This window comes from Hypanus sabinus, chromosome 1, assembly GCF_030144855.1.
Source record: "Hypanus sabinus isolate sHypSab1 chromosome 1, sHypSab1.hap1, whole genome shotgun sequence".
Classification (NCBI taxonomy): Eukaryota; Metazoa; Chordata; class Chondrichthyes; order Myliobatiformes; family Dasyatidae; genus Hypanus; species Hypanus sabinus.
The window spans coordinates 45474353-45492003 of record NC_082706.1 but is presented as its reverse complement, the minus strand read 5'-3'; the positions used below and the strand labels follow the sequence as shown (position 1 = coordinate 45492003).

Sequence of the window (17651 nt, the reverse complement as noted above, 5' to 3'; positions counted from 1 at the left end):
AGGGGGTAGTACAATGGGGGTTGTGGTGAAGAGGGTGCACGACGTTGTGGAAAGGGTGGGGAGGACGAAGCACAGTGTTGTGTGATGGGACTGTAAGGTGAGTGGATCGTGGTGTGAGAGGGACTGTGAGGAGGGAGCACCATGGTGTGTGAGGGGAGGTGAAGAGAGATCACAGCACGGTGTGAGGGGAGGTGTGGAGTGAGTGTCAGACTGTGTGAGGGTTGGTGTGGAGTGAGTACCACACTGTGTGAGGGGAGGTGTGGAGTGAGTGCCACACTGTCTGAGGGGTGGTGTGGAGTGAGTGTCACACTGTGTGAGGGGAGGTGTGGAGTGAGTGTCTCACTGTGAGGGGAGGTGTGGAGTGAGTGTCACACTGTGTGAGTGGCGGTGTGGAGTGAGTGCCACACTGTGTGAGGGGGGGGTATGGAGTGAGTGTCTCACTGTGTGAGGGGAGGTGTGGAGTGTCCCACACTGTGTGAGGGGGGGTGTGGAGTGTGTGCCACACTGTGAGGGGAGGTGTGGAGTGTCACACTGTGTGAGTGGAGGTGTGGAGTGAGTGTCTCACTGTCTGAGGGGTGGTGTGGAGTGAGTACCACACTGTGTGAGTGGAGGTGTGGAGTGAGTGCCACTCTGTTTGAGGGGAGGTGTGGAGTGAGTGCCACACTGTGTGAGGGGAGGTGTGGAGTGAGTGTCACACTGGGTGAGAGGTGGGGTGGAGTGAGTGTCGCACTGTGTGAGGGGAGATGTGGAGTGAACGCCACACTGTGTGAGGGGTGGTGTGAAGTGAGCGTCACACTGTGTGAGGGGAGGTGTGGAGTGAGTGTCACACTGGGTGAGGGGTGGGGTGGAGTGAGTGTCGCACTGTGTGAGGGGAGGTGTGGAGTGAACGCCACACTGTGTGAGGGGAGGTGTGGAGTGAACGCCACACTGTGTGAGGGGAGGTGTGGAGTGAGTGTCACACTGTGTGAGGGGAGGTGTGGAGTGAGTGCCACACTGAGTGAGGGGTGATGTGGAGTGAGTGCCACACTGTGTGAGAGGAGGTGTGGAGTGAGTGCCACACTGTGTGAGGGGAGGTGTGGAGTGAGTGTCACACTGTGTGAGAGGAGGTGTGGAGTGAGTGCCACACTGTGTGAGAGGAGGTGTGGTGTGAGTCCCACACTGTGTGAGGGGAGGTGTGGAGTGAGTGTCACACTGTGTGAGAGGAGGTGTGGAGTGAGTGCCACACTGTGTGAGAGGAGGTGTGGAGTGAGTGTCACACCGTGTGAGGGGAGGTGTGGGGTGAGTGCCACACTGTGTGAGAGGAGGTGTGGGGCGAGTGCCACACTGTGTGAGAGGAGGTGTGGAGTGAGTGTCACACTGTGTGAGAGGAGGTGTGGAGTGAGTGCCACACTGTGTGAGTGGAGGTTTGGAGTGAGTGTCACACTTTGTGAGGGGAGGTGTGGAGTGAGTGTCACACTGTGTGAGGGGAGGTGTGGAGTGATTGCCACACTGTTTGAGGGGAGGTGTGGAGTGAGTGTCACAAAGTGAGAGGAGGTGTGGAGTGAGTGTCACACTGTGTGAGGGGTGGTGTGGAGTGAACGCCACACTGTGTGAGGGGAGGTGTGGGGTGAGTGTCACACTGTGTGAGGGCTGGTGTGGAGTGAGTGTCACACTGTGCGAGGGGAGGTGTGGAGTGAGTCCCACACTGTGCGAGGGGAGGTGTGGAGTGAGTCCCACACTGTGTGAGGGGTGGTGTGGAGTGAGTGTCACACTGTGTCAGGGGTGGTGTGGAGTGAGTCCCACACTGTGTCAGGGGTGGTGTGGAGTGAGTCCCACACTGTGTGAGGGGTGGTGTGGAGTGAGTGTCACACTGTGTGAGGGGTGGTGTGGAGTGAGTCCCACACTGTGTGAGGGGTGCTGTGGAGTGAGTCCCACACTGTGTGAGGGGTGGTGTGGAGTGAGTGTCACACTGTGTGAGGGGTGGTGTGGAGTGAGTCCCACACTGTGTGAGGGGTGGTGTGGAGTGAGTGTCACACTGGGCGAGTTGTGGAGTGAGTGTCACACTGTGTGAGGGGAGGTGTGGAGTGAGTGTCACACTGTGTGAGGGGTGGTGTGGAGTGAGTGTCACACTGTGCGAGGGGAGGTGTGGAGTGAGTCCCACACTGTGCGAGGGGAGGTGTGGAGTGACTCCCACACTGTGCGAGGGGTGGTGTGGAGTGAGTGTCACACTGGGGGAGGTGTGGAGTGAGTGTCACACTGTGTGAGGGGAGGTGTGGAGTGAGTGCCACACTGAGTGAGGGGTGATGTGGAGTGAGTCCCACACTGTGTGAGGGGTGGTGTGGAGTGAGTGTCACACTGTGCGAGGGGAGGTGTGGAGTGAGTCCCATACTGTGCGAGGGGAGGTGTGGAGTGAGTCACACACTGTGTGAGGGGTGGTGTGGAGTGAGTGTCATACTGGGGGAGGTGTGGAGTGAGTGTCACACTGTGTGAGGGGAGGTGTGGAGTGTGTGCCACACTGTGTGAGGGGAGGTGTGGAGTGAGTGTCACACTGTGTGAGGGGTTGTGTGGAGTGAGTGTCACACTGTGCGAGGGGAGGTGTGGAGTGAGTGCCACACTGAATGAGGGGTTAAGTGGAGTGAGTGTCACACTGTGTGAGAGGAGGTGTGGAGTGAGTGCCACACTGTGTGAGGGGAGGTGTGGAGTGAGTGTCACACTGTGTGAGGGGAGGTGTGGCGTGAGTGCCACACTGTGTGAGGGGAGGTGTGGGGTGAGTGCCACACTGTGTGAGGGGAGGTGTGGGGTGAGTGCCACACTGTGTGAGGGGAGGTGTGGAGTGTGTGCCACACTGTGTGAGGGGAGGTGTGGGGTGAGTGCCACACTGTGTGAGGGGTGATGTGGGGTGAGTGCCACACTGTGTGAGGGGAGGTGTGGGGTGAGTGTCACACTGTGTGAGGGGAGGTGTGGCGTGAGTGCCACACTGTGTGAGGGGAGGTGTGGAGTGAGTGCCACACTGTGTGAGGGGAGGTGTGGAGTGAGTGCCACACTGTGTGAGAGGAGGTGTGGAGTGAGTGCCACACTGTGTGAGGGGAGGTGTGGGGTGAGTGCCACACTGTGTGAGGGGAGGTGTGGAGTGAGTGCCACACTGTGTGAGGGGAGGTGTGGAGTGAGTGCCACACTGTGTGAGAGGAGGAGTGGAGTGAGTGTCACACTGTGTGAGGGGAGGTGTGGGGTGAGTGCCACACTGTGTGAGGGGAGGTGTGGAGTGAGTGTCACTCTGTGTGAGAGGAGGTGTGGGGTGAGTGCCACACCGTGTGAGGGGAGGTGTGGGGTGAGTGCCACACCGTGTGAGGGGAGTTGTGGAGTGAGTGTCACACCGTGTGAGGGGAGGTGTGGAGTGAGTGCCACACCGTGTGAGGGGAGTTGTGGAGTGAGTGCCGCACTGTGTGAGAGGAGGTGTGGAGTGTGTGCCACACTGTGTGAGGGGAGGTGTGGGGTGAGTGCCGCACTGTGTGAGAGGAGGTGTGGAGTGTGTGCCACACTGTGTGAGGGGAGGTGTGGCGTGAGTGCCACACTGTGTGAGAGGAGGTGTGGGGTGAGTGTCACACTGTGTGAGGGGAGGTGTGGGGTGAGTGTCACACTGTGTGAGGGGCAGGGCTGTGCTGCGGAAGGGGAGGTAGCCATTTCCGGGGGGCGAGGGGGGCGAGAGATATTCGATCAAGCGGCTGTGGGAAGAAGTTGTGGAGCTCAGGAGTGGGTCGCCGAGTTACACCACGTTGGAATCGACATCTGGAGATCTCCTTCTGACCAAGATCAGTGACATTCGGCAGTACAACATCGAAAAATAGCAAAGGTTTGACATTCTCACTGAGATCCGTTACGCTGAAAAGGCAACTTACCTTCCAGTTTGTCTAACTATTCTCCGATTGAATAAGCAGTAGTGAAAAAGACGGTGCTGTTGGCATTGAGGGACACGGAAAGAGAACGAGGTATTGCACTCGTAACCGAAGAATGAAAGCTGGGCATTTATAAAACAGAATTTCTTAAGCTATTGTTAATGATGGATCATGGAAAAGGAGAAGGGAGCACTGCGCTATGAATGGGGTGGGGAGGAGGGGGAATCTCATTGTGGGAAGGGAGGTGAGGTAGGAGCACCGCGCTGCGGGAACGAAGTGAGGAAGGGGAAGATCCAATGTTCAGTTTGTCAATCTAGCCAAAACGTTTATACATTGTGGGGACTATTTTTGAGTTATTTTCAAAACCGTTGATTTGTTGTAAAGTACAGATGGTGGCTAATAATATATTTTATTATTTGATAAGGGTTTTTCCCCCTTTTTCTTGCTTTTCCTAACAGCTCTGACTTTGGTAGTGGGTTTAGATATTTTTTCCGTATAACAAAATTATTATATTTCAATATTATGATTTAATTTTTATGAATACAGGGTTTTGTGATTGTAACTGTATTTTTAAAGGAAGGCATTTGGTACTATTTTGTATTTTCTTTTGACTCATAATATGTATTTTCTTGTACTCTGTATTCAGTTATGCAGAGACTATTAAAAATTATTGAAAGAGGAGGGAGCATTTCACCTTCTGAGGTAGGTGAGGGAGTTCCGCGTGGTGAGAGGTGAGGTGAGACGGAAGCACTGTGCTGCGGGAGGGGAGGTGAGGAGGGAGAACTGCACTGTGGGAGGAGAGGTAAGGTGCTTTGAAGGAACCTCTGAAAGTTCAACACTGTTGGGAAGAAGGCATTTGGTTCCCTTCAGCCAAGGGGTGGGAGACTGAGGCCAGTATTCATCCCTCTACTTAGAGATGACTTGGGTAACCCTTTCTGCTGTGGACTGACCAGAGCGTTTCCCACGTCACAACAGTGAGCGGACTTCAAAACCTTTGAGAGTGGGGGTGGGGTGATGTTGGGATAAATTGGAAGGGTTTCCCAGATGGCTGCTAGCTCTCTGTACTGATCTCCGCCAGGTTACCTCCTCATGCTGGAGTCAGAGACAGAGGCAGATTAAACGGGGTTATGAGGAGGACATAGACCATGTGGCGGTGGGGGTGGGGTGGGTGCAATGTACAGGGACAGGCTGAGTGAATGGGCCCAGACTCTGCAGCTCCAATATCATTTCAAACAGGAAGACAAGTATTTTGCTTTGTAAAGTAATGAGACGTTTTGAATATAGACATCCTTTTACCCAGGTTTCGGGAATAACGCAGGTACGCTGGGCATGTGAAGGGAAACACTGCATTGGCATTAATTGTATGGGGATCCAAGTTCAAGGACAGAGATATCTTGCCAAAATCATACGTGCTCCTCAAACATTGATCTATTTCTCCATGCACAGAAGGTGCCTGGACGGTTGGAATATCGCAGTCAGCTCTGGGATCCGTGTGAAAGGGAGTTTACTTGTGGGATGGTGGGGGCTCAGACATTGCCTGTGTTTAGTGATGTTACTGATTTGTTGGATATTAATGGAATCGGTGGGCATGGGATTAGGGGAGGGAAGTGACGATCAGTTCAATAATCAGTCATATTTATTGAATAGTGGAACAGAGACGATCCTGTCCTGATATTACGGGTTATGTGGTTTTCTGCTGCTGTAGTTCACCCACTTCAAGCTTCGCCCTATTGTCCACTCAGAGATGTTTTCCTGCACACCACTGTTGTAACATGGTTATTACAGCTACTGTCGCCTTCCTGTCTGCTGAATCAATCTGGCCAGTCTTCTCTGAGTCTCTCATTAACAAGATATTTTCCCTCAAAATTGCAGCTAATCAATTTTTATTTTTTGTTTGTTTGTTTTTACACCACATGCTGTAAACTCCAGAGACCGTTGTCCATGAAAATCCCAGGAGATCAGCAGGGTCTGAGATACTCAAACCACCCTGTCTGGCAGCAACAATTATTCCACAGTCAGTCACTTAGATCACATTTCTTCACCACTCTGATGTTTGGTATAAAACTCTTGACCATGTCTGGATGCTTTTAAGCATGAAGTTGCTGCCAGAGGATTGTATGTCCCTAATAAAGTAATGACTGAGTGCATGCTCCATGGAGGATTTGTCTAATGTTACATTTATTAAGAGTGGGATTACAGGTCTATCAGATTTACATCTCTGAACGGTTTGCTTCTATTGGATTTCCTTCCTCTCCTTGACAATGCAGCTCCCTGTGTCCATGCTTCTAATGTTAACATGTCACACCACCTGCAAGGGGTGTTGGTGTGGGTGGATAGGGGGTGAAAGTGGGTGAGTTGCATTGATCTGGCTGTGGGTTCAGAAGCGAGGCTGATCACTTCCAAGGAAGTGGATCTTGAGCAATGTACTTTTACAGATCACTTTCAGTGTCATTATCTCTGCACAGAGTTGGACAGCTACTCCGTCCCAAATTTTGCCACAAATTGATTTCCTGCAATGTGGCATCAAAGGTTATTGCAGGAGATAAAGAGGGGCAGGAGATAACACATAAAGTCAAGGTGGGCCGGCTGATGGGGAGAAAGGGGAGGATTAACCAATCTGGTAAGGAAGATGTGATGAATGGTGTGCCACAAAGGGCAGTGTACAGCCTTGAATTTTCACATCAGAGCCAAAGCAAAAATTAAAACATTTGCTGCCACCTTCAGACAGAAGGGCCGAGCAAGGGATCTATCTTGTCTTCCTGCAGTGGCCAATCTACTTCACCCTCCTGCACTGGTCCCCAGCACAATAGACACAAGTCTGGAGTGGGTGATCGACTTCACCCTCCTGCACTGGTCCCCAGCACAATAGACACAAGTCTGGAGTGGGTGATCTACTTCACCCTCCTGCACTGGTCCCCAGCACAATAGACACAAGTCTGGAGTGGGTGATCTACTTCACCCTCCTGCACTGGGCCCCAGCACAATAGACACAAGTCTGGAGTGGGTGATCGACTTCACCCTCCTGCACTGGTCCCCAGCACAATAGACACAAGTCTGGAGTGGGTGATGGACTTCACCCTCCTGCACTGGTCCCCAGCACAATAGACACAAGTCTGGAGTGGGTGATCTACTTCACCCTCCTGCACTGGTCCCCAGCACAATAGACACAAGTCTGGAGTGGGTGATCTACTTCACCCTCCTGCACTGGGCCCCAGCACAATAGACACAAGTCTGGAGTGGGTGATCGACTTCACCCTCCTGCACTGGTCCCCAGCACAATAGACACAAGTCTGGAGTGGGTGATGGACTTCACCCTCCTGCACTGGTCCCCAGCACAATAGACACAAGTCTGGAGTGGGTGATCGAATTCACCCTCCTGCACTGGGCCCCAGCACAATAGACACAAGACTGGAGTGGGTGATCGACTTCACCCTCCTGCACTGGGCCCCAGCACAATAGACACAAGTCTGTAGTGGGTGATGGGCTTCACCCTCCTGCACTGGGCCCCAGCACAATAGACACAAGTCTGGAGTGGATAATGGACTTTACTCTGCTGCACTGGTCCCCAGTACAATAGACACAAGACTGGAGTGGGTGATCGACTTCACATTCCTGCACTGGGCCCCAGCACAATAGACACAAGACTGGAGTGGCCAATCTACTTCACCCTCCTGCACTGGGCCCCAGCACAATAGACAAAAGTCTGGAGTGGATAATGGACTTTACTCTGCTGCACTGGTCCCCAGTACAATAGACACAAGACTGGAGTGGGTGATCGACTTCACCCTCCTGCTCTGGTCCCCAGCACAATAGACACTAGTCTGGAGTGGGTGATCGACTTCACCCTCCTGCACTGGGCCCCAGCATAATAGACACAAGACTGGAGTGGGTGATCGACTTCACCCTCCTGCACTGGGCCCCAGCACAATAGACACAAGTCTGGAGTGGGTGATCGACTTCACCCTCCTGCACTGGTCCCCAGCACAATAGACACAAGTCTGGAGTGGGTGATCGAATTCACCCTCCTGCACTGGGCCCCAGCACAATAGACACAAGACTGGAGTGGGTGATCGACTTCACCCTCCTGCACTGGGCCCCAGCACAATAGACACAAGTCTGTAGTGGGTGATGGGCTTCACCATACTGCACTGGGTCCCAGCACAATAGACACAAGTCTGGAGTGGATAATGGACTTTACTCTGCTGCACTGGTCCCCAGTACAATAGACACAAGACTGGAGTGGGTGATCGACTTCACATTCCTGCACTGGGCCCCAGCACAATAGACACAAGACTGGAGTGGCCAATCTACTTCACCCTCCTGCACTGGGCCCCAGCACAATAGACAAAAGTCTGGAGTGGATAATGGACTTTACTCTGCTGCACTGGTCCCCAGTACAATAGACACAAGACTGGAGTGGGTGATCGAATTCACCCTCCTGCACTGGGCCCCAGCACAATAGACACAAGTCTGGAGTGGGTGATCAACTTCCCCCTCCTGCACTGGGCCCCAGCACAATAGACACAAGTCTGGAGTGGGTGATCGACTTCCCCCTCCTGCACTGGTCCCCAGCACAATAGACACAAGTCTGGAATGGGTGATCTACTTCACCCTCCTGCACTGGTCCCCAGCACAATAGACACAAGTCTGGAGTGGGTGATCGACTTCACCCTCCTGCACTGGGCCCCAGCACAATAGACACAAGTCTGGAGTGGGTGATGGGCTTCACCCTCCTGCACTGGGCCCCAGCACAATAGACACAAGTCTGGAGTGGGTGATCTACTTCACCCTCCTGCACTGGTCCCCAGCACAACGGACACAAGTCTGGAGTGGGTGATCGAATTCACCCTCCTGCACTGGGCCCCAGCACAATAGACACAAGTCTGGAGTGGGTGATCGACTTCACCCTCCTGCACTGGGCCCCAGCACAATAGACACAAGTCTGGAGTGGGTGATCGACTTCACCCTCCTGCACTGGGCCCCAGCACAATAGACACAAGTCTGGAGTGGGTGATCTACTTCACCCTCCTGCACTGGTCCCCAGCACAACGGACACAAGTCTGGAGTGGGTGATCGAATTCACCCTCCTGCACTGGGCCCCAGCACAACGGACACAGGTCTGGAGTGGGTGATGGACTTCACCCTCCTGCACTGGGCCCCAGCACAATAGACACAAGTCTGGAGTGGGTGATCTACTTCACCCTCCTGCACTGGTCCCCAGCACAACGGACACAAGTCTGGAGTGGGTGATCGAATTCACCCTCCTGCACTGGGCCCCAGCACAACGGACACAGGTCTGGAGTGGGTGATCGAATTCACCCTCCTGCACTGGGCCCCAGCACAATAGACACAAGTCTGGAGTGGGTGATCGACTTCACCCTCCTGCACTGGTCCCCAGCACAATAGGCACAAGTCTGGAGTGGGTGATCAAATTCACCCTCCTAACAGGGCCCCAGCACAACAGACACAAGTCTTCCGCCAGTTTAGTTGACTCCACAATATCAACAAGAGATGACACTGGGTACAGGAAAGACCATGGTTCCTGATGACATTCTGGCAGTGGTGCTGATGCCCTGTGACCCAGAGCCTGCCACCTCCTTAGCCAGACTGTTCCAGGGCAGCTACGTCACCGGCAACTATCCAACAAACTGACTGAGTAGATCCTATCCACACTGAACAGGACACGTCTAACCCGGCCAGTTGCCGGGCAACAACCTGCTCACAGAAGCTGTTCTGCGAAAGTCACCTCCTCTCCAGACTTCACCACAGCTGGGATCCAAACACAGACAGAGAACCAAACTCCCAGGGTGAGGTGGCATTCACTACCCTCGTCATCATAGCCACATTTGAACAAATGGCACTGGACAGCCATTCATTTTCCACTCTCATTCCCATTGATTGTAATCTTGCACAGTTCAGTCAAGCACTGGTCTCCGTTACTTCAGGTCATTCTCCTCATCAGCCTGCAGATTCTATCATACCAAATGAGATCTCAAACAGATTACTGCTTGGAAATTATCTCTGGTTTAGTGGGTTATCGGGAGAGACCTCATTGCGTGCATCTTCTGTTGCTCTGATCAAACCATTCCTGACCACGAAACAGAGCGAAAACAGTTTGCAAAGTGGTGGCCACGAGAACATGTGCACAGAATGACAGCTTCCGATATCGTCTGGCATAGATTTGCCTACTTTCACATTCCTCAACTCATGTCTGTTAACCGTTTTGCCAATTCGAATTCCGTTATGGTCAGTTTGTGGCTGTCACCAAGATGGGTGGCATGGTAGAGAGTGAGAGCATCTCGATCAGCTGGGAAAGTGGGCAAGGGACTGGCTGATGGAATTTAAATTGGATAAGTATCAAGTATTGTAGTTTTATCAGTTAATCCAGGGTAGGATTAATGGCAGTCTCAGGGATCTGTTGTCGAATCTAGTTCCCAGAACATGGAGATTCAGGTAGACAGGATAGTGAAGAGGGTGGTTGGCACACTGGACTTCATCGGTCAGTGCAATGAGTACAGGAGTGGGATGTCATGTTACAGTTGTACAGGATGTTGTTGGGACCACACTTAAATATTGTGTGCAATTCAGGTCACTCAACTATAGGGAGGATGTTGTTAATCTGGAAAGGGTGCAGAAAAGATTCACAAGGATGTCACTGGGTCTGGAGCGACTGAGTTATAAAGAAAGATGAGAAAGGCTCAAGCTTTTTCTCTTGGAGCTCAGGAGGCTGAGAGCTGACGTGATTGAGATTTATAAAACCTGAGGGGCTATAGATAAGGTGGATGGTCATGGTGTTTACACATGCATTCAGTAGGTTTAAGGTGAGAAAGAAAAGATTAAAGGGTACTTAAGGGGCGAGTTTTGACCAGACTGAGGGTGGTAGGTAATGGAATGAACTGCCAGTGGTAGCTGCAGAAGCAGGTGCAATTAGGTTGTTTAAAAGGTATTTGGATAGGAAAGCTTTAGAGAAATATGGGCCTAATGTGGGCAAATGGGAGGGCATGTGGAAGTTGGGCTGAAGAGTCTGTTTCAGTGCTAACTCTAATTACACTCAATCGCCACTTTATACCAGCTCATTAATGCAAATATCTAATCAGCCAATCATGCGGCTGCAACTCCATGCATAAAAGCATGCAGACATGAGGGTTGGAGGATAGTCAACGATGTTCCACTCTTTAAGAAAAACTCTAAAAATAAAGCAGGAAATTATAGGCCAGTGAGCCGAACATCAGTAGTGATGTAGGGTGAGGTAATTGGTGGAAATGTACAGAACATCATTCACAGCCACTGACATTCAGATGGGGGTCGCTTTAAGGGGCTCGTCTGAGGTGATGATGTAATTTGGTAAAGTACTTTTAGCATGCCTTGTCTTCTGTGTTAGGAGTACAATTAATCAATTGCTGTGGTTTTTCTAAAACATAAAATGCCTCCACCATTTTTATTTGCTAAAACTCACAATGGTGACCCTGATGCTCTGGTACGATTCCAGAGTTGCTGAACATGTCAATCAACACAGTCGCTTTGAAACTGCCAGAGTTTAGAGAGTAAAATGCTCGTTATTTTACGGCCAACACCAACTCCATGGCTCAGCAATTCCGTGGCTGTGAGCGTGGTGAGTCTACTTGAACACCTGCCTGAACACCAGAAATTCCAATCGCTGAAAGCTCACCTTTCACAGACATTTGGACTACTGGAGTCTGATCACACCAGACAGTTCCTCTCCTTGCACGGCCTCAGGGATGCTGGGCCGTTGGAGCTAATGGACTGCATGCTGTCTCTCCTGAGGAATCACCATCCTTGTTTCATTTTCAAGAACTCTTCATGCAGCAAATGCCTGATCAATTTCACGTAGCCCTCGCTGATGTACCTGTGAAGGACTAAACGGAGCTTGTTAAAATGGCTGATAGTCTACACTGAGCCAGGCAGCAGTAGGTCATTCCTCCTCCTCTTTCTCCCTCAATAAGTCCGGTCACCATGTTTGCTTTGGTACGAATGCTGACCACCTTGCAGCTTCAACAGTGCCAGCGCATTGGACATCAGAGTCTGTGAACTCCATGGGTTCCAGCTGCCAGAGTTGACTACTATTCATTACAGATGCCCTTTCAGGGTGACGCTTCCCGTGTGGCACTTGTGCTCAAGTGAGTGTGCTGCTACCATCACCTGCGAAGAGCAGTGAAGCCTTGCTGGAGGCCACCAACACCAGTAGGATCCAGACTTACGGGACACATTGGGTGGCGCTCTGCTTCACTTGTCGACGTTACACATGGGGCTTCTTCCTGGCTAAAGTGGCTAGAGCACTACTCAGTGTAGATTTCCTGAGTGCTCAAGGACAATTAGTCGATCTTAAGAACTGACAGCTTCTGGATGTCAAGGACTTTAGTCATTACCCTGCTCCCCCAGTACGTTCCCCACAATGACTCTGTCAAGCATATGTGAGTTTACTCAACTGCTGGATGAATTCCCAAACATCACATCTCACCTCTCCACTATCGCCTCAAAACATGTGGTCAGGCACCACGTCCTACAACTGGCCCACTTGTCCATGTGCTGCTCTGTAGACTGGAGCCAGAAAAGCTGGCAACCACGAAGGCTGAGATTGCCAACATGAAAATAGTTGGCATTGTACACAGGTCAAATAGTCCCTGCGCTTTGACCCTCAATATGGTCCCTAAGTCTGATGGTCATTGCCACCTGATCCAACACGTCCAAGACTTTTTACACATTTAGCAGAAAAGCAAGTACTTCCCTAGAGGAATAGAGTTTGATTTGGCCATATTCATTGCTATTCATGTATGGTTGAATGACAATTAAACTTGAACTTCCAAACTGGTATTTGTGCTGTACACAGCACACAATTACCACACCAGCAAAACCCAAGGTCCAGTTCCTACACATAGGAGTTCGGTGGATCCACGAGTTGTTCGGTACCAAACTTTGTTCTTTCTCTTCTCAGCTGCTGTGTTGGAAGAGTGGAGAGCCAGAAATCCATGAATTGTGACAGCACAGAGGGGTTTATGTGCCTGGATTCCGTGCCTCTACTGTTATCCATCGCAGCTGGCCAATGAACCACGAGGTGGAGTCTGGTTCAACACAGAGGAAGTGACACCATTGTCACCAAGGATTCCAAGCGCACCTTGAAGAAGTTTTGCCATCGGACCCAGCTGACTGGAGACCAGAAATACAGCCACTGTTCCCTTGTTATAGACAATATCAGTTTGGAAAATGAAGGCCCTTAGTTTTTCAGAATTGAATTTGACAATGGGGTTTCTCACTCCTGTGGCACGGCTCCATGATTTTGGTAAGTGTGCTGAGCGAACATCATTCAGCTGATGTTGAGCAGTCGGTGGGGAATGGTATAAGCTATGCTGGTACCTCATCCACACAAACCATAGTTTAGTGCAATACTACATCTGAGTAACAAACTTAAGTAATGGATTTGGCCTCCAGCTCATCACAACCTCTGATTCTTTTTCCAAAGTCATTGATTAAAATGTTTAGATTCAGCCCAATACATCTCACTAATCACATTAAAAGGCCCAAATAGAGTGGACTTGGAGAGGATCATTCCAATAGTGGGGGAGTCTAGGATCAGAGGCAGAGCCTCGGAATACAGGGACATGCCTTTAGAACAGGTATAAGGAGGAATTTCTTCAGCCCAGGGATGGTGAATCTGTGAAATTCATTGCCATATATGATTATGGAGGTCAAGTCACTGAGTATATTTAAAATGAAGGTTATACCATGGAGACCATACATAGGAGCAGAATAAGGCCATTCTACCCATCAAGTCTACTCCACCATTCCATCATGCCTGATTGATTATCGCTCAACTCTGATTTTCCTGGCTTCTCCCTGTAACCTTTGACATTGTGACAAATCTAAAACATATCAACTTCCACTTTCAATATACCCAGTAACCTCTCTTTGTAATTCATACCCCCAAGCCAAGGCAATATCCTGGTAAGTCTTTTCTGAACTCATTCCAGTTTTTTTTTTTATATAACAGGGTAACCTCAACAGTACACATGTTTTAGTACAAGATTGGTCCTTATCTTTCTCTGGAGATGAATAAACAACATTTCAGGACAAGACCCTTCATCAGGACTGTGAAGTGACTTTTCCACTTACCACCTCCCAAATTCTTACTTCACCATCCCTCACCCATCTTCTAACTTGTCCTCCTCCCCTCTCCCCGCCTTCTTATTGTGGCATCTTCCACCTTCCTTCTAGTCTTGATGTAGAGTCTTGGCCTGAAACATCAACTGTTGATTCATTTCCATAGCTGCTGCCTGACCTGCTGATTTCCACCAGCATTTCATGTGTGTTTCTCTGGATTTCAAGAATCTGCAGAATCTCTTTGGACCTTATCTCTCTATGCCTTGGTGAGTTGAGTACTTGTCAATGCTTCATAAATATGTGAGAGTACCTGCCTCCAATATCTCTTCATTTAGCACATTCCAGACTCTAATCACCATCTGTTTGTAAAAAATCTCACCCCTCAGATAACCTCTGAATCTTTTCCACACAGATACACCGAAGGAAAGGGATTTTCACTATTTATCCTCTCTGTCCCATTCATAATTTTATATATCTCTGCTAGGTTACCCTCAGCCTCCTCCACACCACAGGAAAATAATCAGCTTCCTGCTTATAAAGAAAATGCTCCAATCCAGGCAACATCCCTGTGAATCTCCTCAGTGCTCTCTCCAGCACAATCACACAGATAAGCCCTTGATTATCCCTGCTGAAATGGTTGCAGGAAAGCCTGTGAATATAAGCTGCACATTCAGCACTATGTGTGATGGAACGGCACCCAAGTTAATTTGGAACACCCCTAATCATGTATTACTGTCAGTCTCACACAGAGTCACTCAGTGGAACAACGATCTAACATACAAGTGTGTTCCGACCATGACCCCAGCGCTCAAACACCACGGGCAAAATCTCACCTGCAGTCAGATACCCATCTGTTTCATCGGAGCAGACCCTCTCACTAACTGTGCAGTGTAATTATGGACATTATCTCTCATACACGAACAGCATTTCTCCACATTTTACACAGCAACTATACCACAAAGCTAATCAGATTCCTTGACTTTACTGATGAAAATTATAACAGGAGAGCCTTTCAATAACTCAGTCTAAGATGGCAGCTTAGCCTTCACACTGATATCTCAGCTTAAAGCAGGAATACTCTTCAAGCCTTAGGGTGCTACCTTCCTTACAGCACAGTGGACCATCAGTATCACCCCTCTAGCAGTAGCATGCCCCTCAGCTCTGGTCTTCAGTGTTCCCTCAACACCACCATGTTGTGTCAGTTCTGTCCATCCAATGGGGCCACAGTCTATTAGCCCTCTAGCTCTGACAGTGCGACCTTCCTCAGCTCTGTTCTCTGACATGACAGCACACTCTCAGCACAGGCTCACTCATTAATGGCCCACAAACTGTAAGGTGCTCTTCTACATCTCCCTCGGACACTGTGGCCCTCCCTCAGCTCTGCCCTCCTACTCTGCATTGCTTCCTCAGTTCTGCAACCAGGGCTGGCACGGTAGTGTAGCAGTTAGCACAACACCATGAGAGCGCCTGCAACCCGGATTCACTCCCAAACCTTTCTGTAAGGAATTTGTATTTTCTCCTCGTGACGGTGTGGAATTCCTCCCACATTCCAAAGCCAGATGGGTTGATAGGTTAATTTTCATATGGATATATTGGGACAGCATGGGCTTGTTGGGCCGAAAGGGCCTGTACCATATTGTATCTCTAAATAAAATAAATAATTTCCGCAGCTGTGTACTTTGTGACAAAATAACTTTGCACTGGTATCACACCCGGGAAATGATCCCGGGAAATCACTGAAAGTGTTTCACAGCTGGTGAACTGTTGCTCATTTTATTTGTCTATTGACACCCCACAAAATCTTTCAATCACTTCTCCCAAGCAAGTGAATGATTCCTGGGTCAGTGTAAAACAAGGAAATTCTACAGTGATCCTCTGCTCCATCCTGAGTTTCCCAGCATCTAACCTGATATGGAGACATCTCAGGGTCACACTGAACATAACAAGTTCCAACAATGAACTGTGGCTGGAGTTTCCTCAGGTGACCCCCCAGCAGGCTGGAGTCTATCAGAGTGTGGCAGAGAATGAACACGGGACAGTGGAGAATGTCATAACCCTCACTGTGCAACATCAGTGGTCATAGTCTAAAACTCACCATAGTCCAGGTGCACGAGATGATAAATGGCATAGATATGGTGGACTGATAAAGGAGGACGTGTTTTCAGGTGATTGGAGGAAAATATGAAAGGCTTTCAAAGGTAGATTTTTATACAAAGATATGAAGGAACACAAAGTACTGTATCTGCACACTAGTAGAGGCAGATACTCTTCTTTAGGGACATTTGAGGCACTTTTAGATAGGTATCGATGAACAAAACTTGGAGGGCTATGTGTGAGGGAATGGTTAGGTTGTCTTAGAGTCAGATAAAACTTTCAAATCGGTCCATCTTAGAGCCCCAGAGTAATACAAATTAGAAAGAGGCCCTTCTGCCCAGCTCATCCCTGCTGACAAAAGTGCCAACCTAAGCGAGTCCCATTTGACCATGTTTGGCTCACCTCTAAATATTTCCTATCCATGAACTTACCCAAACATGGCTTAACTGTTGTCATTATACTTGCCTCAACTACTTCCCTATTCATCTTACTCCATTCATGCACTATCCCCTTGTGCTGTCTTTACGACAGTTATTTAGTTTATAATATTTTCGCTTAGTAATTCATTCTATAGTATTTTCTAGTTAGAATTAGAAGTGTTTAAAGTATATTCATTACATGTAAAATATATCGGCCATGCGATGACGTCACATCCGGTTTCGCCGCGTCTTGTGGGAAAATACCGGTTTGAAATTAGCGCGAGGGTGGGGGCTTACCACGAGGCTCGCCTGAGCAGAAGTTGTTTTGCAGGCATGAGAAATGACAGTGAGAGCAACGCTGTAAGTTAATAGATAATCGATATATTGAACTAAGATGTTAATGCCGATCCTGTTAGAAGTAACGACGGTAGATAATGTTTATGCTTTCGTTAGTTAAAGAGTCGCGGATAGTTTGCATGGAAGTGTATTTAAAGTAGTCAATGGAGCAGGTAAACTCTCCCTGTATACTGCACCTTAGTGTAATGTAGTTATAGTCACCTTTGCAAGTATTTACACTTGAAATGTGATATTAAGGAAGGAACAAATACTGTATCAATCTTGTATTGTTTTATCAACAGTTTTCACCATATGTTAATGTGAAGAGTGAACAGAAAATGGTTAATCTTACTGCGATCTGGTTCTCATTGGCTGTGGTTTATCTCGACGTTGAATTCGACGTTATCAGTTACACGTGAAGGAGAACGTTATACCCCTGTTTGAAGAAGTTTCCCCTCAGGACCCCTTTAAATCTTTCCCCACTCACTTGAAAGCTGTGTCCTCTAGCTTTTTGTTCCCATTCCCTGGGAAAAACACTGTGTGCATTCTCTTCATTTATGATTCTCATGGTTTTATACACTTCTAAAAGATCAGCCCTCCGTCTCCTATATTGCAAAAAATAAGGCCCCAAAAGCCCAGCCTGACCTAAAATTATGGCCCTCAATGTCTGACAACATTCTAAGCCTTTTGTTCCACTCCTTCCAAATTAATTACACCTTTTCTATGTCACTGTGACTAAAACTGCACACAATAATTCAAGTGCAATCTCGCCAGCATCCTGTACAAGTGCAAAATAATATACCCATTCCTGTGC

General features: G+C 49.2%; 1 pseudogene; it reads left to right on the top strand.

The window, feature by feature from the left end:
* Nucleotides 1–13130: 13130 nt before the first annotated feature.
* Nucleotides 13131–16071, top strand: LOC132399268 (sialic acid-binding Ig-like lectin 12; annotated as a pseudogene).
* Nucleotides 16072–17651: the final 1580 nt, after the last annotated feature.